General features: G+C 41.0%; 1 protein-coding gene and 1 non-coding gene across 6 annotated transcripts in view; both read left to right on the top strand.

Annotated features, from left to right (window-relative positions):
* The window catches only part of LOC145985016 (zinc finger protein basonuclin-2-like), a 388,343-nt gene that overhangs the window by 297,119 nt on the left and 67,453 nt on the right, over positions 1-23,771 (top strand). The gene's annotated exons all lie outside the window — the stretch shown is intronic.
* On the top strand, positions 23,301-23,375 carry TRNAT-UGU (transfer RNA threonine (anticodon UGU)). Its single transcript has one exon. It is a non-coding gene; the product is annotated as a tRNA-Thr (tRNA).

The following is a 23,771-nucleotide window of genomic DNA, read 5'->3' as shown; positions in this document are numbered from 1 at the left end:
GTGGGTGGGTATGTTCTGTCATCCTCAGTTTTTGTATTTTTCCACTCCCCCCCCCCTTTGTAAGCATTACTTTGCACAGGAAGAATTGTTTCTTTGGTGAACAAACAGCAAATAATTTAGTGAATTTTCCATCTAATGGTCGATCTCTGACTTTTCCCCCCCGTTAACATTCAACCTACCTAGCGTTATATTGTTTACGGTTATCAAAAACTTTAAACAAACTATTTTTGGTTAATTCAGACATTAACCAAAGGATAGTGTAAAAATATGGTAGTCTCCTTTCCCACATGTAGAGTGAGAAATTTCAAGTTCAAAAATAGCTTAAACCATAACATTCTCTTCCCTGTATGAGGCGGTGCTTTGCTGTGCAGTAGGAAGTAATGCCGTTAATATCAACACGCTGGTCCTCTAATGAGGAATAACACAGGTTCAACCGACTGAACTACACGATTGAGTAAATGACCCTCACGGTGTGAGGGGAAAAAATGCTGTTTTGGAAATTGAGGTTCTGATCCAAATGACGCGTTGTCCGCATTTTGCACGCTGGACCGTGAAAGGCTCCCGTAACCGAACCTCGTTCCCTTACATCGTCGCACGAAATTACAGGAATCAGCGACGGCTAAAACCCTTCCGTACAACACTTCGGCGCAGGAAGCCGAATCGTGGTCGTTGATCGCGAGTGTTTGTGGGGACACGTAGCTCGGGGCCTCGGAAGATGCAGTGAGATAGACCGGCGAGCGAGGAAAGGCCATTACCGAGTTCCGTGACCTGGAACTGCCCAGCCTTACAGGAACTATTGATCCGGGGGAGGGGGTGGGCAATTTTTCGGAAAGGCGGGCCAAGTAGCACTCACGAGGAATCTCATATTCAGTGGAGGGCACCAACGGGAGATGGAAGCAGGAGATGCCGTCAAATTGGGTGGAAGGGTTCCTGGATGCGTTCGGGTCATTACGAACTGTCTCCCGGCCACGAATCCTCTCCTGCTAGACGCCGAGGTGATGTTACTGAACGCTGCGGACAAGAACAAGATGGATGTTGTTTGCTATGGATATTACAGAGCGTACTTAGAAAATCCCGGGTTCGATTTCTATGAGGGAATCAGAATTTTAGCAGCAGTCAGATTTTGGGCCATAAATATCATAAAGTACTCATCTAGCTAGAGTCTTTAAGATGGGATAAGAACGAGAAAATGCTGAAACACTAGAAATTATATAAACGAATGTATATCCCAGCCACGATATCTCCCGGCCTCCATTCACAGTAGAACGGGTATTTTCACCAAATCCTGTTTCCTTGCTGGCCGCTTCGGAGAGGAGGTATTCTAAGGTTGCCGCGGTAGGCATAATTCTCTGTTTGACCTCAAGTTTCTTCGCAGGTAAACGTGGCAACAGCGGGTCACTGCCATGAAGGCAGTCCCGCCCAGGTTCTTAACTTGGCCGGTCAGTTCCTTAATATTTGACGTGTAACTTGTAGTGCTGATGTGTTTTGTTAACAGATTCATGTAATTTCACGTTGTGGTTGTATTTCAAGTTTTCATGTTTTACGTCGCTTTTCTATATTTACGGCTCCCACCTCAAAATGGTTAGCGCTCTCGCCTTTGGTGCGAGCTGTCCCGTGTTCAATTCCCGACCGGAGTCCCCAAATTTCGATGTTGACCCAGGATCGTGAGGAGAGCTTCTTGAAAAGATGTTGCGTGGCCCGTTCTCGAAAGACACAAAACAGCTGACCACACGTCACCCAGGATGACAATGACAGGGCAGTTACTGGCCCCTAGTTAGTTGTTACACCATGACGTTTAGTTTAGTTTCTACCCATTTCGCTAATCGTGACGATGATAATGTATGATAAATAAAATAAAATCGATAATTGAACCCACACCCATGCGGGAATCGTACTCTGGAAAGGGGGGGGGGGGCAGACTTTAACACAGTTCGATTCGTTGAACGATTTTCACTGAAAAAATCGTTTACTACGGTTGTCCAGGGCGTTGAGTGTTCGACCCTCTACTGTTCTGGATTCCAAGTCCGGACCAAGTCATGGCTGGTCGTTCGTGATTCTTTCTTTCTTCCATCTTCATCGCTACGATTAATCCAAATATGTATATAAATGGCATAGATAAACCTTAGCAGTGCGATACTAATGGGTGTACTTTATTGTTGAATGTTGAATTGGTGTTTTAAGTCCACTTTATGCACAGTAAGGTTAATCGGGACTGGACCTACAGTTTAAAGTGGGATCCGAACCACTATGTGCCTCCAGCGAGGTGTACTTTATTGTTCACAACTTAAGAATGAAAGGGTCCATCATGACTAGCGTCACACACGCACACAAATACTTTCGTTTGGTTCATTGTTTTGTATGATTTCAAATCGTCCACGATTTGGATATAGTGAAGACAGTATCTGGGGATCTTTGAATATGGAAGAACAAATCAAGAGTGCTTAGCAACAAGTTGGGCATTAAAAGGTCGGTAGAAATTTAGCTAACATTATTTTGTTCATATCATAGCAGTTTGTTACCTGCCTCTCATTATAAAAATAATCTCGTGACGTATTTTTGTTCTTTATGAAGCTTTTCTTGCACTTTTAGATAAACTTGACGGTGATGACATGATAATTATGAAGGGACTGGCCAGGACTCGAACCTCAATACCGAGATTATGACTCGAATGCTCAACGTTCTCGGGCATCGAAGCTTTTATCTCGCTATATAAAGTACCCTCTTGTCTATTAGTTCATCATCGGGAAGCAATTGTTCTTCTCCAGTATCTCTCTCGATTTAAATGTTCTACAAATGTTCTCCCGATTTGGGACAAAAGAGTTATTTCGCTGCTTCTGTGGTGTATCTTCTCGTCATGAAAGCTTTGAGAAAACACAGCGTAACGGCGGATAAAGCCGACGCAGCGACGCGTCTGCCATCTAGCGACGGGCAGCGGAAGCTCTTGGTCAATGACCGGTTTGCATCTGCAACTGGAGGCTGTCGATAATCAATTTCCCTCCGATGATGCACATCACCCACAGTTTTTTTTGGAAGGGGAATGGGGGGGGGGAGCGAGACAAGGATTGAAATACCCCATGGGCGTGCAGGTGTTGTGGGAACAAGGCAATTAAGTTACTAACATTTTTTCCCACCACCGACACAGATTCATTTCTTCCCCGCAACACATCGTTGAGTGACACGGGTCAATTTAACCGTTCCTGCTTAATTTAAATGTCTCTGTGGCCCTCATTTGAAAGCCGTAAAATGGCAGGCATTTACTTTAGAAAGGTTTGAGAAGATAATCTGTAATCCGGACGTTTCCATTGATAGTCCCTCGTCAGTTTCAGCACGTGCGAACGCTGTCAAAAATTACAGTTAGGCTAATCGGTACTGGACGTACAGTTTAGAATGAGCTCTTAACTTGCGAGAAATGTGCCTCGTCCTTGGAATCCAACTCGGTACTCCTTGATTTGAAGGCTACAGTTGTTTTAGGGTGAGTACACTGTAACGTCAATCAGATTTTACCTGTAATTGAATTTTAATGAAAAGCTATATTTTCAGTATCGTAGGCAACAGGCAAGCTGTTGTAATGACATAGCAGTCCATTTTTTACATTATTTTAACATTGCGTTCCATGGTGAGTGTTTGTTGGTCTCATAATCTCTTATCCCCCTCTTTTTTGATCAGCTTTCCTTAATGGGCACGCGGAATTAAGAGAGGAACGTCAAAATACAGAATCTTTAGGGAGACGGTAACACCTAACTCCTCCTACCTCTGCCCTTCATAGCTGAACACGTTGAGTACTGTATTCGCCATCGAGACTCCCAGGTTCGAGTCCTGCTGTGGACATGTCAGGATTAGCCGAAAGAGGAAGAAAGCGGTGTAACGTACGAAACTTCCTCTTTACGATGGTCGCGACGATGAAGATGTTGTATAAAAAAAAGGAGAAGTCCAGGCTGGAGCTCGAATCCAGGACATTCGGAGACTAAATTGTTGTTACCGCTAAGTTCAAGCAAAAATATCAACAATTATTGATTGCATTTTGTCGCAGCATGCATTTACCTTCGCAGGATTCTGAAGGGGACGTATGGCCTTGCAATAACCTCCATGCTCTAGAACAGGGATTCCCATTTTACGTTCGCGGCACGCTTGGGTATTTATATCTACTCCAGTAGGCTACTAATGCTATTCATTTATTGAAAGGTAATATAAGGAGCAAGCACTACAATGGAAATTACTCAAAATACTTGTTTTATTAATGTGAGACTTGCGATTGGTGCATAGAGCACAAATATGGAGCATTTCCATGTGAAATCAACCAGTGAAGAGGCACTTTTCAACTTCACATATTTTGATTCATTTCAAATTTGGCGCACTGAAAGGGCCACTTTTTAAGGTAGGAAAATATACAACTTTGCAGATCCATATCTTTTGTATTTCCGAAATTACAGTGTTGCAAACTATACGATTTTGACCATTTTTTCCAACATCTTGTTAACTTTAAATTGCAATATTTCGGCAACCAGGGCACCTATGGAAGTGATTTGGATGCCGTTGAAAAGGTCTTGAAGGGCTCTTTCACACGAGATATAGCCTGCCTATGCCAGGATAAGAAACAATTGAAGGTGCTGTAAAGAAAACTTTGGTAGCCATTTTCTCAAAAACGGGTCTCTTAATTTTTTTAAAAGAAAATTGCGTGTCAGACATGCCGGTACACAAGATTTAAAAATGGGACGGCAATGGGATCCGGAGTTATGTTAAATTTAGGTTAGGGTAGGTAATGGATGATACCAGATTTTCATAGACAAATTCCTCATATTCAAAAGTAAAAGTCTAACAGAAATCAAATACAAGATTGTTTGAATTAACGTAGCTACGAGAATATGACGTTTAAATTCCCGTTTATTAGAAATACAGGGTGACCCAAAAGTCCGGTTCCATAAGCTACTCCGTTATTAGTGCACATAGCGAAAAATGAAAAGATGGGAAAGTTGGTGGAAGTAGGCGAGTTTCAATCTAAAGTGCTTGAATTTTCAACGTAGCATGCACCTTTCAGGATGTACACTGTCCCCCACGTCCCCCTAATCAAGATGGGAGTCTCATCTCAACGTGACAGAAGAACTGTTCAACATGATTCCTCTTCGTGACACAACAAGAGAACTTTCAAGAAAGTGAAGGCTGTTTTGCAAAGATACTGTCTTTCTTTATCTTAGTTTCGGTCATTTTCCAACTTGTCAGGAATACCACCTGTCGCTTTGTAAACCTGATTTAAGCCAATACTCGTCCAAAGTGAAAATACTACTTGATGAATTTGAAAACAGGTTTCAAGACTTCAAAGACTGCAAAGGGCAATTTTGCTTGTTCCACTGCTCCCTTTTCTTATGGTGCTGCCTGTGCAAATTTCGACCTTTAAATGGATCTCATTGAAGTACAATGACCTTCAGTATTGAAAGAGAAATATCACAAGGTTGGTGTTCCTAGATTTTTCTCATATCTCCAAGAGCAGTATCCTCGAATAAGCCATTTTTATGTTGGTATTTTAGCGATATTTGGCAGCACGTACCTTTGTGAACAGCTGTTCTCCATTATGAAAATTTTTAAAACAACCCAACGTTCAGGAATGACTGACAAAGATTTGTTATCTCCGTTCTTGAAAAAAATTATAACCAATGCATATTTGAAACAAACATATGAAATTCTATCACTGACTACAAAAAAACATCTGTTTTTTTTTTATTTCAATTAAATATAAAAGTATTATACTTAAAATGCTCTTCAATAAAATTACGCACACGTAATCGTGCAATTCCCCAATGTTTTTTGTATCCCTTCCGGTTGCTAATTTTGCCACTTGGGGTGAATTCTCCATATAATTTTTATAATATGTCGATGCTGCAAGAGCAGTTACTGGAACTCCTTACTTTTGGACTTCCAGGGGTTGGGGTTGGAGATGTGCGGCCCGGAGAGTTTTGACATTATCTTTATGCGGCCCTACTCACGAATTGAGTTTGACATGTCTGCTGTAGAGGATAATGTGTTAACAAAACACATTTCAGACAAATCCCAATAAAAGCTAGACGTATTGCAAATATTTTCATAAAAAAGACGTGGATATTGTAATTCATTGTGTGCGCATTCATTTCAAACGAAAAGCAACCAATTTCACTCTTTTCCTTACCGGCCACCACAGTGCTCTGGAGTATAAACTTGATCCAATTTGACATTGTGGAAGCCTGTGAACTCAATTTTCTTCGTTCTAATAAGAGGATTTGACCCTCTAACCGGAAGATGGGGACATCTTGAGAAGGCGCTTGGATATCCTGTTCCTATGGGAGTACCAAAGGCCTGTCTCCGGAAGTTCACGTACAAAAACAAAAATTACTATCATTTATTAAAAGTTTGGGTGAATTTCGTTATGGTCAAGAATACAGTGAGTGTGGTTAGTTTTATCAGGCTTCGATGTTAATGTGTAACAGCTCGTGTGTAGTTTTCTTATTTCACTTTTCTGCCACTTTTGGCAATGGCTATGAGTAATTTATGATGAAATTAATGAAAAGAGACTTGCAAGGAACACCTATGCTCAGGCCAGGTTCCGAACCCGGGAACGTCGGTAGCGAGATTGTTCGGCTGTTTGATTTCATTTGATTTTGATTTTTGTTATTTGGTGTCGCTTTTCTGTCATGTTTTACTAATCGCTACGATGAGGATGAGTGATGATATGATGAAAATGATGAAGACACACTCACAAAGGACACCCATCCCCAGGCTAGATTAGAAACCGGCTTGCCTGGCGTCGTAGCTAACCACTCCGCTAAGAAGATCGGCAAGTTCGGCGATTATACCTTGTAATCATTGCAAGGTCTTCTTTTCGGTTCTGTACAACTACCTATATTTTTTCATCAAAGTGACACGTCCAGAAAACAACACGATTTACGAAAAGTGTGTTTCTTGTCTGGCAATCTCACCACCGAAGTTTGCGGATTCGATTCCTGGCCTGGTTGTTCCTTTGCGGGGTGTCCCTTCTCCCATATAATCAACTAAATAGGGGGAAAACGACGTAAAATAAAATACAAAATAGTACAACCATAACTTTACTAGTATCAAATACAGTTTCGGACAGACCTAATAAAGTCGAAACTTACGTCCCTAGCAATATAGAGAAAGCATGTCACATGACCCTTCGATTTTGCCAAATCTTGAAAAGACCCCACGTCGAAAGCGCACTGGTTGTCTGCGAGAATGCACTTTCGTGGGAAAACTTCAGAAAGGAGGGAGGAAAGAAAGCAAAGCCGTAAACTTAGACCTAACCTAATCTATGTTGTCCTCTTCATCTGATGGGACAAGTAGAGGAGGTACTAGTGATAATTTATGTTCTTTTCCAGGCAAAACCTTCTGTAAATTTTATTTTTCATTTATATAGTGTATGTGAAGAAAACATCTGATAGTTCAGTGATTTCCAAAGTTTGCGCCGCGAAATTTTCCGGTATTATCAATGAAATTATAATTTATGATTGTTCCAAATATGTGTTTATTGTTTAATGGTAACACTGTTAAGCCTTGTTTCCATGTTAATAAAACATTAAAATACTGATCAATGCAAAATTTATTGTATAAAAAATATACACTAAAAATGCAACGTTTCTAGTGTATATATTGTTTGCCTTGGTCAGTATATTGATGTTTTAACAATAATATTTTTAACTTAAGGCAAGCAACCTAGCCACACTAACTGAGCGTTGCATGTTAGATAGATAGGCCTACATTTTGACTTGGACGCCGTGGAAAAATCTTGAAACACTAAGGGTGCCCTGGAACAAAAAAGTTTGGGGAAAATAAGCTTTGGTCTGTATCGGTTCTCATGTCATGTGAGCGTTCGTGTTTTGTTTATTTTTGTCATTCACGTAAAATATATTATGTGACCGCCATTTTTAAAGATGGCGACTTTAGTTCACACCGAATCGCTGGGCAGTTTTAGTTTATATTGTGTACTGAGGTGAGTATTTGTGCAGTAAAACAACAATTTTCCCCCCATATTTGGCCGGGCTGTGTGCACAGTGGGCATGTGTTGGTATCCCTTACCCGTTCTCCCCTCTGTTGGTAAAAAATTCGACTGTTCCAGCAGGCGTCGCATAAACACGGCAGCCGAAAATCGACCTTCTCGAGATTGTCTTCTGTTTTCCAAATAATCCGGTTATTTTTGGGCGGCGTCCTGCGGAGCGATGCGATGCGACCTGTTCTCGCTTCCATCCTGAAAAGACTGTGCAGGCTGCCTCGCTCTTGACAGTCCCCTGCCGGCCCCGAGCGCTTGACTTGTAAACACTTTCTTTCTTTTCTTCTTCTTCTTCTTTTCCTTTCAACAGAAAAAGAGCCGGGGGAGGTGAGATGGGACGTAAGGGGGAGGGGGGACTTTTGCAAGATAAACTATGCAAAGATGTGTAACTGCGACAAAAGTACACTGTTAGAAGTTGCCGTAAAATTATACCGTTAAAAGTCTGCCTGTTAGAAGAATGGGACGAAACCGTTTTTTTTTTGTTGATTTAAATTTGAATATTTTATAATGCATCATCAAAGTAAATATTTATTATAAATTACAATTCCGTACAACAAATAAATCGAATATTAAAATTCATGGTCATGTTTTGCGGTATTGAATGACAGCGGAAAGTGACGGTCTTATACAGTCATTTCTTCTGTTATTTTCTTTCATGTTCTGTAACGGTAATGAGTAAATTGAGGGAATTTCCAAAATAGGAAATTACATTTTAGATGCTCTGAGACAGAGCAGACCGGGAATAATTTTCTTTGAAAACGGAAATTTGTCTCGTTTGTAAACGAATTTTTTAATGCAAATCAGTTTCTACAAAAAAAAAAAAAAATCAATTCGTTAATTTTAAAAGCTATTGTTTTTTTCCTTTAAAAATGTGCCAAAATTTCCCTTCAGACAGGATTTTGCATTTGAAAACTGATTTTATACTTTGAAAACGGATTTTTCTTCTGAAATTCTTTCATTTTCCAAATGAAAACTTGTTGTTTTTTTTTAAAAAAAAAAAAAAGCAGAGAAGAGAAACTTTCGTCAGCCACGAAGAAATTTGTGCGGAATAACGTTGGGTTGCCTTCACTTTTCTGTATTGAAAGTTCCCAGGCGTGCAAACGGTCCAGTAAGAGGGGGTAGGGATGCTGGACAGTTTAAAAATTCTTCCTCTTCCAAACAGTCCTCATGCGCAAGAAAGTAGCAAGACTTGTCGACATTTGCAAACACAAGGACGACGTTGTTTAGAAAAACCCACCGCAGACCTCCCCGTTCCGGGAGGATACGTGAAAAATAGCCCTTTTGCAAGACCTTTGTAACTCTCCAGTTCAGAAAACTTGCCTCTGGGTCTCCCGTCTCTCTTATTGTTGCTTCTGTGATGTTCTTGGGCGGCTTCCAACAAAAATCTTCCTCGAGACACAGACGCGGAACCAATAAACAGAAGGTACAGGGTGTAACCAAAGTTACCATGCCAAAAAAAGTAATTTGGTTCAATTCCGATCAGTTCTAGGCTCGGACTACCAAAATCACGTGTGGCCTTCTGCTGCTAACACGCAAGACTCGAAATGCATCAAATGCAGGGTTGATGCATCAATCGACATAGTTATGTAAAATTTTGGTTTCTTAGTAATAACCGTGTCTGATCTTCTGAACTGATGCATTTTTAGTGCATCACGTAGCTCAGAAAAGCACCCTTTGATGCATTTTGGTGTGTATTTTGATGCACCAAAAGTGCAGTTTATGGACTGTAATGTGTTACGGAGTCAACACATTTGTGTAAATTTTGTCAGTAACCTTGTATACCTATAGGCTCACTGACATTGCGTTAGATAAACAAAGTACGACTTTGAGCATACAATATCTCGTGCAAATTCATGCTTTCAGCCACATTCACTATCTAATATTTAGATTTTGAGACCCTTTTCATAATCTCCTCAGTAGATGAAGACCCAGGGACCCGCTCCCCCTTCCGTGAGAATTGAGTACAATAAATTATGAGAATAATAAATTTAACAACGCACATCAGTGTTTCTTCCAAAGGAAATATTCTCGAAGAAAATTTCACTTGTGTGACGAACTGATTCTATAGGATTCAAAGCAATGCAAGTTGAGTTCACCTTCGGAGATGACCATCTTTTGATGATGCCGACCAATGGCACCTCCTTACCTAATAAATAACATGTACATGTTAAAATTACGAGCTACAGTGGTCTATTTTTTATTCTTGTAACAGAACTGTAATTTTCTAAACAAGAAATTAAGAGTCGCCGCGAAGATGGCTAGACATGTTGAGTGTTCGACTCACGATTTTTGCCTGAAGGGACTTTAAATGAGAGGAATACAACAAATTAATATGTACATTTGTAGTAACGCTAATTATACAAGGGTTAGAGAAAGAAGTGTATTGTCTGGGGTTTTCGATAATATTTTTTTAAACATCCAAAAACAATAAGAGTACTACATTATTTTTCTGGAAACATAGGATATTTATCTACTCAAGCCGATTTCCTTGTCGGAGTGGTTAGCAGGGTGCGCTACGACGCTAGGGGTGCCCGGGTTCGAATCAAGGCCTGGATGTTCTTTGTGAGTGTCAATTTCATCATATCATCACTCATCCTCAACGTTGCGATTAGCCAGAAGTGGAAGAAAAGCAACGTAAAATAACCCCCAAATCAGATGTCCACCAAATATTCAACTTCCACTACGCATGAGAGATATGCAAGTTTAAAATTTCTCGAAGAAAGGTCTTGAGTTCAAGACGTCTGTCCCCCCAACCTCCAGGAGCACAGCCGTCTTACATCGTGGCAAAATTACGAAGTTTCAGCTGTAGATTCTGACCAGAGGTTCCCTTGATGTCCAAGAACACGCGGCAGAAGCCAATTTTTTGGCGCTCTTTCCTCTCTGCACGTCTCTCCCTCCCCCTACACCTAAGTTCGAGGTTGCTTATTACGCGGCGGCCACATAACAGTAAATAAAAGACGGGAGAACGTATGTAAGCATATCAAAGATGGACGAGATAGGGTGCAGCACTGTAGCTTGAGAGAGAGGGGGAGGGGAGTAAAGTCCACCATATTGGAGAAGTGGCCGCCGGCCGTGCAGGACTGCAAATGTTTACCTGATTAGCGTGGGTCTACCAACTCACAAAGGCTAGCTGGATGGAGTTAGCCCCACGGGCTCCTCCGACGAACAGTAAATATTTGTCGGACCGGGAGCAACGTGCGAATATTTTCTGCCTAATTAACCGCGTCCTGCAAAACCTACCTAAGTCCACGACTCCGGAGCGTCCCCCCCACCTTCCCTCCCCCCTCCCTCTATCCTTGCAGCAACCTTACTTACCTGTGATGCACGGTCACCTTACATGTAATCATCGAGCGGTTTCCTCTAGATCCCAGCTCTAGATCTTGTGGCTCTTGCTGCTTTGGACTTCCTGGTAACTCTTTTTTTTTTTTTTTTTTTCATCTAACGTGTTTGAACTTGGTACGTATCAGACTACAGTGGTTCCCAAGTGCTCCCCGAAGATATTGGAGGGAAAAAGTAAATGTGACAAGATCTCAAAATCCTGAATTGGTGTGGCCGTGAACTGTGCATAGGGTAAGTATTAGGTATAAATCTCGAACAGGTGCTGTGAAGCTGTGTAGATACCAAGTACTACAGACGGAGAACTTGATATTGGATTGGATTTATTTGTTGTTTTAAGTCCACTTTATGCACAGTAAGGCTAATCGGGACGGGACATACAGTTTAAAGTGGGATCCGAACCACTATGTGACTCTACCGGGAATAGAACCCGGGACCTCTTGATTACAAGGCGACGACGATACCACTGCGCCATCGGGGAGGCCAACTTGATATTTAACATGCCCAAATGTTTACAAATGTCTTCCATCGTCAGTTTATATATATATATATATATATATATATATATATATATATAGTAACTATGTACTTCTTAGGTTAAAATATCGTCTCCCTTGTGGCAAAGGCACGTATGTAGAGTGCGATTATATTCGTAACATCTCTGTCGGTTATGCACTTTCAGCTTGGATGCGAGTCATAACTAGTGTTGCCCACGAGACGAGATTTTGGCCTGTCTCGTCTCGTGGAGTCTCGTGGAGTCTCGTGGAATAGCTGTCCCGTCTCGAAAATATTCGCTTGTCTTATGACACATGGTCAATCTCGTCTCGTCTCGAATTTTTAAAAGCCTGTCCCGTCTCGTCCCGTGGGCAACCCTAGTCATAACTCCCGAAGCAACCAATCAGCAAGCATGCCTCTGACGTCATCGCCACCCAGCAACTATCACTGTTGAAATGATCGCTAGCTAGACTCGTTCAGTCATCGAGAGACATTTTCAAATAATGTTACTCTACAAAATTGTTGTTCTGAGGAAACGATATTTAATGCTCCAATTTTTAATGGATTTCAGTAGGAAAAATAAGTATAGGTCAACATTTAAGATATTTAGAATTCGAAAAATAATACGTGCTTTTGATACGATAAATTATCGACTAGCAGCTTGGCAAATACAATTAGGTTAAAACAACTAACGTGATTCTGACGAAGACAATAGTGTTCCTTGACGAATTTCTCCCGTAAAAAGTGCTCCTCTATTCAAAACGTTTGGGCGGCCGGAATGTGGTGCTCATCACGTCACTTCCACAAAATTGCAGTTTGTGAATGTGTGAGACCCCCCCCCTACCTCCACCCCCCCCCCCATGCCTTTACGGCATGTTGCAGCGTGCAGGGTGCTCAATACAATATATTCCGGATTTTGCGAAATTTTCGGTAATCCAAAACTGGCGCGCTCCTGTCAAATTCGGATCAAGTTTTTATTATAAGGTTATTTCTTTAAAAGTTCGCAAAGCCAACAGAATTGGAGACATTGAATTATGCAAAAACATAGGAGAAGGAAGTTATACGTAATCCATTTCACAACATGCGGTATATATAACAGATATATATATTTGTATGTTCGTTTCTCATTTTTCTTTTAGGTTTTTTTACGTATAATTTCCCAACTGTTGCGATACAACAGGTTTCGTGCAAAGAGCCAATATAGCCCCGAGTTCTGTACCGTGAATTTTCCAAGGTTGATCCTAGGCGATAAGCATTGCCTTCCCCTTGGAGCAAACATGAGGATAATCCCAGACATTATCCTCGAGAACAGCGACAGAAAAATCCACACCACCACGCTTGATCGTTGCAAGATTTGGACGGATCACGCGTGTGGGTTATTTTCCTGTGGCTAAAATGGCCACCATTTCGATGCAAATTGCCGAAATGTTGGTTTCTGTGTTCTCCACCGAGCGATAGTGTCGCCCCCATAAAACAGCAAGCTGAGGGTGTCATGGGGTTGGTCATGCTGACGCCTTGATTATGCTTTGTTGGTGCGTTCTACAAGCCGTTTGCGAATCCAAACGGATATTTATATCGGGCTGAATCAACTGTGTATATCTTGAGGGTGCATACTATGTATATTCGTGAGTCTTAGCAGTGGGTCAGGTGGATCTCGACAGAAATGATGAATAAGAGCCAGTGAGGGTTGATGTTTGTTTTATATTCTCATTGACTCACACACCTCTTTACACGCAACTCGAACTTGGGACCAAAAGTATCTCATTAGTACTTTGTGCACTTTAGTGTGTACTATAGTAAAAAAATATGGAATATTTGTGTCAATTGACACATGTTGGTTCTGCGTTTAAAAATTATAAGAACCCGGTTACGCCAAAAGATGAAAAAAATATTTATTTATTTCGGCTTCGTATACATGGCAAAGTTAAGATTAGCAAAAATGTGAGTTACACGTATATGGTATCTGCTATTTCCAAGTTTGATGGCTTTAAACAAGCAACAACATATTCATGGACATCGACAGGGTTTTTCCGCGGGAATCGGGAGGGGAATTAGCAACGCATAAACATACCCACATGATTTGTGAGGAGTAATTACGTGCCATGGATATATTGCCCGTATGTACGTATATGATTCATAGAATTATATCACACAACTTGACTATAGTAGTATGGCTTTGCCATAAATATTTTATTCCGACAGCCAACAGTTCTGCGCAACAGCTGTCATCGGGACCAATAGGATTTCTCGCAAATCGCGTGTTTGTTTACACTGACTTCGTTCTTACAATGGCCATACAATAGAACATGCAAGTGAATCTCTTCGCGTGGTTTTCTATCACAGATATCTAGACACTAGCGAAAGCAATTAGAATCGCGTGAATGCTCTAGAAGGAATTCTAGGCAGATGCAATTTTTCAGAATTTGCAACACCTCACAGCGGGCATTCGAAAAAGAGAGGAATTTGGAAAACGACTTTGCTGGTGCAGGTCCAGGCTGGCCTTAAAGGGTTCACAGGCGGCGAGATAGTTATCTGTTATGATCCAGTTACCTTGATCTCGACCAGATGACGTCTAACCCACATCCTGCGCGTTTCGGGAAAGGTACGGCCGGAGCTCGGGAAGAATTTCACGAAAATGTCCTTGACTACCTCTTGTCAGGAGAGCCAATCTTCAAGTTTTTCCTTTTCTGCAATTCCCCTCACAGTGAGAATGTCACTGGATAATGCAAATCAGGCCGCTATGTATAATTGGTCTCCCGCCCCCGCAAGTACCGAACAAAAGAATGTCGTCACCGTCTCCCAAGCATCACTTCCTGTCCTTCAGGTAATCTTAACCTGAAGATTCCAGAGAGCGATTGCGCCGGCAGAGGGACAATTTTCACACATACACTTCCCTCCACGGCCGTGGTAAAAATTTGAAATTATAATGGCGCTTGCCTGCACAAATTGGCTTATAAATATTGATGGTGTTGGGCAGACCGTTTCTGCCTTGGACATCCGACAATTTGAACGCTCGCACTTGTCGTTTCTCCTCGGCGACCCGGCTGGTTATTTTATGCAGACTTTGTCCTTGGGAACTGGTATCATTGGCTCGGTATCGCTAACGATCTCTTCTTTGTCGCCTTGAGTCATTTTGGTCTCCTTACTTTTTGTATTCTTTGGTCACCTAGTCGTGAATTTCCTGTAATTGCAACAGCAATTGTGCTGCGAGTAGTATTGATATCTGGGTAATTGTACTTGGGGTGGGAAACCCTCATTATCCAATTGAGAGTTAAGTTGTCAGGTAGAGTTAACCTGCATATTTTCTGTTATATTGTCTGCAGCCAGATAATGTAGTCATTTGACAGTCTCATCAGGGTACACCCGTCTCGTTCTCGTCTAGTCTTCTGTTGCAGATAGGGATCGAACCGAGGCTCTGTCAAGTCCCGTCCCGTCTCGTCTCTCCTCTTTGCTATCACTGGTTAAAAATGCACTCAGAGAACTAAATGCATCATATGGATTGATGCATCAGAATGCATCGATTGATGTACTAAAGTGTGTTTTATGGCTTCTTCAAAGAATCAGATTCACATTTGATGCATTTGGGTGCATTTTTGTATGTCGTGAAAGAAACACCAAAGTTCATCATTTGATTCAAGTGAGGATTCCTTTCAGTCGAGATGCAGTTCAATGCATCAGTTGATGCGTTTTGATGCACCTTCCTGCATCTTTTTCGACGATGCACTTAAACGTTTGGTCTGAGCTACAGAGTTTTTGTAGCTCAGACGAAACGTTTAAATGCATCATCAAAAAAGATGCATTCTGGTGCATCAAAACGCATCAAGCTGCATCAAACGCATGAGCTGATGCATTAAAGAGCATCTCGACTGAAAGAAATCCTCACTTGAATCAAATGATGCACTTTGGTGTTTCTTTCACAACATACAAAAATGCACCCAAATGCATCAAATGTGAATCTCATTCTCTGAAGAAGCCATAAAACACACTTTAGTGCATCAACCGATGCATTCTGGTGCATCAATCGATATGGTGCATTTAGTTTTATGTTTGTGCCTGCCTCGTTCTCGGTCTTGTCCTCAATTGCAGATACATGTCTCGTTCGTGGACTCGTCAAAAGTTGGGTAAGTTACTCAAGTAAGGCGTTACCGTTACTTTCTTTCCCAAAGTAACGCGTTACTTTGCTCGTAGAAAGATTTTGATTTGGTCTTTATTCATCGATTTTCTGCTACTTTTTGCTAACCGTGAGGATGACTGATGATATTGCGAAATTGATGAAGGGACACTCACAAAGGACACCAATTCCCAGGCCGGGATTCGAACCCCGGGACCCCTGGCGTCGTAGCACGTTGTGCCAACCAGTCCACCACGGAGGCCGGCGCTTCACAGAAAGAAGCTAAGCTAAAACGTTATAGATTTATACAGAGAGAGTGCGGATATCTGTGACTGAAATAACTGGACTGAGGTAGTCTACATGAGTTTGACTTACATCCTTTCCTCGCAAACCGTTGCAGTTTTGGTGTAGATTAATACACAAGTATGTGTAGACACAATACCGATACGACTGAACAGGGGCTACTGTAACAAGGATCACAATTATCTTAGTAAATGCTGATATTTCACAAGTATAATCAATTTCCATATCTTACCATCAAGTCAACGCAGTTATGTTCTTGACTGTACAAGGTTTTGTATATGCTCAGTACAGTCATGAAAGCTTCCTGAGTGTGTGAAGTTTGTGGAAATCCTAATAAAATGCACGTCGTAAACACAGAATTCGAAATGTATCCAGTTGATGCACTTTTCTTGCTTCAATGAACACATTTAAAACATGTTATTTGCAGGTTTCTTTTCAAATGATCTTGTCTTATCTTCTCACTTGATGCATTTCCATGCACCACAGTATTTTGATGCACCAAAAGTGTATCATTAGTAGTTTATGCACTTTGTGTTACTTGAGTCAGTGATTGTGCCATTTGACATACATTGGGTTGTTTGTAGACTGCGACTCGATCTGATTTCTGTTATATGACTGAGAGCGCATTGTTCTGTTCGCAGTGTGTTAAATGGTTTTGCCCTTGGTCTGTCGTGTTCTGTCCTGAAGGAGCCTCAGATGCTGAATACATCAGCCGTTCATGTTTTAATGTGCAAGAGACGCATTCATTTGTAATCTCATTTCCGTGATGGGAGTCATCCGGCGTGGCAAGTTGTTGACCATTTTTGTACCATTCTCCGTAATTTTTCCTTCTTTCAATACGATGATTGGCACGTTGAATGACGAATTTCAGAACACGTTGAAGCCCTAAACGACTGCTATGTCAGTTACGTATACAATGGAAAAATGTTTCAATGCGTGGAAAGAAATGTCATCAGTCATCACAAAGAAAACGTTACAGCACATCCCCCATTGAGTTAATTTATATGTCTCTTGAGTGAAGTTGGAACAAACAAACAAACAAAAAAAAAAAAAGAATACTATCCAATGCCCACTGTCGCTCAGTCTGTCTTTTCTTTGGATGCGTTCCAGTGACAACCTATCATCGTCCCTGACAAATTTCAACGACGTTTCCCATTGGCTGTCAGCGAGATATGTCACTTCCTCCGCGAAGGTGTCTTCCACTGACATTCGCCAATGACACATGGGATTTTCGCGGTTGTCAGTCTCCCTTTTTTTATTCTTTCACTCTCTCAAATCGGGTTCCAACTGTACAAGATCCTCCCCTCCCCCCTTTGATCCCTGTAGAGTAGGAAGTGGGAGGGTCGATGCGCTTTGTCATATTCACCCGACATCTGTCCCGTAAACCCCTTTTTGCACCCTCTTTCCATGGGACCCAACCAGGGTTGTCGAATGTCCACACGGCTGGATGCACATTTGAGGGGGATGTTCCCCCCCTTTGTCCCTTATTATAGAAAAGGGTCCTTTAAAACTCTCCCCTTAGAGCGCAGTGCAGTTTAATTCTTTGTCTCCGAAACCTTTGCAGTCTTCTTTTCATGATGTTCTTCTTCTCTGTGTTGAAAAGACTCGCTCTTTCTGCTGTCCTTGTTATTGTCAATTGAGGATTGGGCGCTCCAGCACACCTTGGGCCTCTTCCTGATGCCATTGCAGGCAGAGGACAAAAGACGAGAGGATTTTTGTGCCTGGTAAAAAGGTTCCAATTATTTTCTGTCCTTCTTCCCCGACAGCCTCACCCCTACCGGCCCGGAGCAACGATTGAACAGCTAGGGTTCTTATTGGACGTTGCCAACTCACATGTCGACCATAAAAAAAGGAGACAATGGGTTTGGTCCATATTTTCCTGTTCACAGTCCTCGCTGAATGTGGAACGTTACAGGAGTACCCCCCTTTGGTGACCGAACCAACCGGTGGACACTGCAAAGGGTGTAGGGAGTCCCTTCCGCGTGTGTCTCTAAAGGGTTACTCGCTCGTACCAGATTGCGATGTTATTGTGACCCCATCAACAGACTCGAATTGATTCTTTCGGCAGTGACGTTTCTTGTTGGCACAACCGCTGGGCGGAAGGATAATATATCCCGTTGCTTCAGGCAGAGATGGGGAAGTAACGTATTGTAAGTAATGCGTTTATTATTATTATTATTACTTGATATTCATAAATAAAGAATATCTTTACCATGATAAAACATGCTGTGTTGTGTTGTTTTAAACTTGTGCATGTAAAGTTAAGCTGGGAAAATATACACTACAGGGAAAGGATGTGATAATTGTGTAAACACCTCAGTGTCCCGGTAAGTCGTTGTTTTTAGATGCAAAATAAAGCCAACTTTTTTTAGTAACTTAGCCAAGTCTGTTTTTAGGACTGGTCCCTTGAATAAGTGAAATTTTCACGGTTTTTATGCTTTGGCGCACTTTTTTACTTTTCACGGTGCATTTGTTATTAAAGTAGTGTTTCTACTTCTTTCCGTTTATCCCGATGATGGGGATAAAATGAATTAGACCACAAACACGGGCCGGAACACGATTCCAAAACACTCGGAGGCGAGATTGTTCAAACGAGAAGGCACTTCTCTTTTCGCAATTATTACACTGTAGAATCAGACCGAAATTATAAATTCCCAGATAAATTCTTCAATTTTCTTAATTTCCAATAGTGTTTATTATTATTATGTTGGCTCAACTCTTTTATGATGTATGTTTGTGATACAAATTAACTAAATTAATTGGAACAGACAGTGATAGAGTTGACGCACCTACCTCTTTTCATTCATAACTTTGTTCACACGTCTAGTCTTGTTAATAAGAATTGTTGGGATCCGTGAATCTTCAAAAGAATGAAATGTGGTAGTTATATGATTACAGTACGTTTACTACCACCACCAACACTTTTAAGATAATATTCACGGTAACCACATGAACAGTCATCCGCCATGTTTCCATCACCACAGACTATTGCCCGGGTAATGTGCGCATTGTGGCCAGGCCGTGCTGATTATAATTCCAAAAATCTTTCATAGTACAGTAGAGCGTCGATTATCCGAAGTAATTGGGGGACATGGGTGTTCGGAAAACTGGTTTGTTCGGATAATCGAACTGTACATGTTTATTTGCCAAAAAGAAGTACTGTAAAGTTTTGAGTTGTTGTTTTAAGTCCACTTTTTGCACAGTAAGGCTAATCGGGACTGGACCTACAGTTTAAAGTGGGATCCGAACCACTTGTGCCTCCACCGGGTATCGAACCCGGGACCCCTTGATTACAAGGCAATGGCGCTATACTGTAAAGTAAATTTATTCATAAAAACAGGCATCTCTTTAAGTATGTATTACAAAGTAACGTACAAAGGAAACTTTAGTAGGAATATATAGTATGTGGTACAGTTTATTAAACAAAAATATGTACATATTACATACGCATTTTGCATGAACAATACACACAGTACACACAATTAACGTTTAAAAAAATCCTTTATTTTGGTCTGTCTAAGCAAGCCTACACGCTTACGAGCAGCTAAGTCACGTACTTTTTTCATTACAGATATCTGAAAGTGAGCGAGTACACAGTTCGGTTAAGCGGTCGTTCTGTTGACCGACGTTCGGATAATCGACGCTCTACTGTATACCCCTGTCGCGTTCGGATTCCGCTTCCAGTACAGATTTCCTCATCTGTACATGAAACAGATAAAGTTTTTCAAAATTTTTGCTTGTTCTGGTGGTGTTTTCTTTCAAGCTCCTACACGGTGGGCAAATCCCCGACTGTTATCATTGGAATGTGATGTCCACTCCCCCCTTTCTGGTTGCTGAAAGAAGCCCATCGATTGACAGCAGGACAAGAACTCATTTTGTTAATGGTACCAACTACCGGGAGAAACCTTCCTTCATCAATTCTCATCGATAATCATCGCCTGTCCGCGTCCGCACTGTCCTTTAGGATTCGGTCCATCAGGCGATCTACTGATAAGGCACTCAGGGGCAATCTCCCCCCACCTGTAAAAAATTCCTTTTCGGTTGAGGTGCCGCCCATGCAATCCGAATGCTTGTCACTGCAAGCACTTTACACGGGGAGAAAACTGGTTCCTCCTACTATGACAAGGTGTCGGCTGTCCTGCTGGAAAACTGTTTTGTGGTCGTGGAAACAAAGAGGGACCAAAAAGAAGAGTAATTACGGTCGGATGGGATGATGTAATTGCCTCCCGGTTCGCTCCATCGACGAAATGAAAGGCGCGGTGGAGGGGGCACCGCAAGGTCCAGATCTTGTCTTCAGTGCGTACCGGATGCTGTGATCCTCCAGCACCCGTTTCTAAAGTGATAATTGTAGCTCCTCTGTACGTGATGGGATTCCCAATGCGATGGGAATGAGGAAACGTCTTCTGGGCTTTGGTGCAAGAATGCCAGATTTATAAGTCCAGTTCCGTTTTTGACGCATTGTAACTTGAAATACGATTTTAGTTCTAAATGCATTGCTATGAAGTCCCAGAGTATTGTGGCCAAGATGACAATAGCAGAGGACGTTAACGATCTATTAACGTATTTGCTTTTTCCCGATCAATCAACGGATCACTAACTTTTTCTCGATCAATTAATGGATCATTTTCTCGATCTGTTAACGGAATTAGTTTTTCTCCATCCGTTAACGGACGATTTGCTTTTTCCTGGATGTATTAACGGACCATTTGCTTTTCCAGATCTATTATGGGGCCGTTTGCTTTTTCTCTACTTATCAACGGATCATTTACTTTTTCTCGGCCTATCAACGGATCATTTACTCTTTCTCGATCCAATATGTCTAACTGATCATTTGCTTTTCTCGATTTCTTGGTCTGTCGATGGGTTATTTATTCTTTATCGACTTATCAACGGATCATGTGAATGATAAATTAACGGATCATTTTCTCGATCTGTTATCGTACCAGTTATTTTATAATAAACGAGGCGATGCATTTGTTTTTCCTCGATCCATTAACGAATGACATCCTTTTCCTCGTGTTTTGTTGAGTCTAGCTTCTGATGTGATAGATATGCAAACAGGAAAAATGCGCAAAAGGAAAAAGTTAGTAGATTGATTAAGTAAGTAGTTTTGATCTCAACACACAGAAAAATAAACGCATTAATTAACATTTAAAAAGTGCATAAAGCCTCTATCAGTTATCTAAGTTAATCTTGTAGTGAATATGCAGTAAAGTACGTCTTTTTTTAAAAAAATAGATAGATATTAGACCTTTTTATAGGGTGTTACCCGACTCCCCAATGCATAAAATATTGTATAAGCTTACTTTCCAACAAAAAGAGGTTATTTTGAATGTAATGGTGATGTGGTGCGTGCAGTGAACTCGGACGTGCCCACATATCATCACGAATGGTGTTCGGGTGAACGCATATCAGGATCCATCCAAGGACCAAAGGTTCCAAGGGTTGATGTCGGACCGATGGAGTCTCCCAGGAGAAGTGGTGAGGAATAAACGAAACAGTGTATAAGCTCCGTCTTTACCTACTTTTTGCCAAGTTTTGGAAAAATCTGATTGCTTACGTAAGTATTTCCCTACGTCAAGGGAAATTTCCCTTCACTGAGAGGGATTCCCGATATTGCGAGAGGATGTAAGGAGTGGCATGGAGACACAAAATGTCCCCGTGAAGAAATAAAAATGGCGGTGCTTTCTTTTTTTGACATTATTGCGGCCTTATCCTTTCATCGACCACTTCACGGAGTTTTGTAGGTTGAAAAGGTGTTGCGGCCGATAACAGGAAGAAAGGATGATAGCCAAGGCCTTATCTGATGGTTCCCGCGGCACCCGCAAAGCGCTCACCAACGGCGACCGTCGCCCGTTCCGCGATTACAATCTCCCCCTGTCCATTGTTGCCAGGTACTTGGAATAGGCGACCGCGCTTTACGAAATAAAGGTAAAAAAATCTTCTGTGAAATTAGCGAGCAATGTACCTGGTAGATACCAGAGGCTTTGCTGTTTTTTTATCAATTAGGGGCGGGGTGGAGGAACGTTAATTCCGATTTTTACATTACATTACCGCGTTTACTGATCACTCAGGGTCTCGCCACCGAGAGTTCCAGGTTCGATCCTTAGCCTAGACATGTTTGTTTCTTTGGGTCTCTCTCTCTCATCAATTTCATCCAATCATTCAGTGTTCATCTCACTTTCCAGGAACCCGACTTTAAATAAACAAATTAAAAATATAAGTAGAAACTGTACAGTCACGGACACTTCTGTGTTGTAACGATACGGTTGAAAGTCAATGGAATCGTTAAAACCCAGCAGTGTCCGTGACTGTACATATGATATTGGAATCAATGTTATTTTGTATTATTTTTGCAAATCGTAGCGTGTAAGCTTGAAAAATGCTATTTTTATTTCTATACTTTACATATTTCAGCTTTTAGCACATATTTGACATATTTTAGTTATTTTTACATATATATATATCCATATTTTTCGACATATATTCCATATTACTCCTTTCTCCCTTGTGTTAAATATCAAAGGTTTTCCGTTCATCTGTATTCCCTTTTGTTTCCGTTTTGAACTTTGTTTATTTTAAATCTTGACAGTAGACAATGGATTTGTCATTGTAAATAACATTCGTCAACAACAGAGAATGCAAGTTCAAATCTTCGCGGTGAAATACATAGCATATTTTAAATATACTCCCATTACTTGATGCGATATCGAACGCTTCAGCACTTACAAGAAAGTTTGGTAATCCATTGTTTTGGTAACAGAAAATAAATCACATTTGTGTTTGAATGGGTCAACATGCTCTCTTAATGAAATCTGCCATTTTTCACAAATGTAAGCCCATATTTAATTCCATATTTTCAATAAAATAACTAAATATACGTATATTTACATATGACATTTTTTCAGTTTCTTATATTTTAATATTTACGCGAGATTATACAGTAATTCTTTGAAATTCGAGTTCACTTTAAAATAGTATCATAATTCACATGTTCTGAAATGTTATATTATATTTATAAAAGGGGCCTCCCCGATAGCGCAGTGGTAGCGTTCTTGCCTTGTAATCAAGGGGTCCCGGGTTCGATACCCGGTTGAGGCACATGGCACGGTGGTTCGGATCCCACCTTAAACTGTAGGTCTAGTCCCGATTAGCCTTTCTGTACATAAAGTGGACTTAAAACAACAATTCAACTATTCAACCATTATATTTATAAAAAATCAAAATCGTTTAAGTTTCATATTATTAGGAATTATTTTTTTCAAAAGCGTGGTTAGGGAGCTGTTCTGGACGCTATAGACTTTCAAAGGAAGAGTAAAGTAAATTGTAAAGGTTTATATTGTTCTCCCATCGTTACGATAATTCATGATGTTCATCTTCATCATGATATAACAATATTAATTATGATTTCCCTTAAAGATCTTTATCTTATCATAGTATTCATAAAGACTTTGAAATGTGCAATTCGGGTCCCTATCAAAATGCCGTAACTTTTAA

This window comes from Lepisma saccharinum, chromosome 3, assembly GCF_977018435.1.
Source record: "Lepisma saccharinum chromosome 3, izLepSacc3.1, whole genome shotgun sequence".
Lineage (NCBI taxonomy): Eukaryota > Metazoa > Arthropoda > Insecta > Zygentoma > Lepismatidae > Lepisma > Lepisma saccharinum.
Note: the sequence above shows the minus strand (reverse complement) of the source record. Positions and strands in the feature narration are given on the sequence as shown.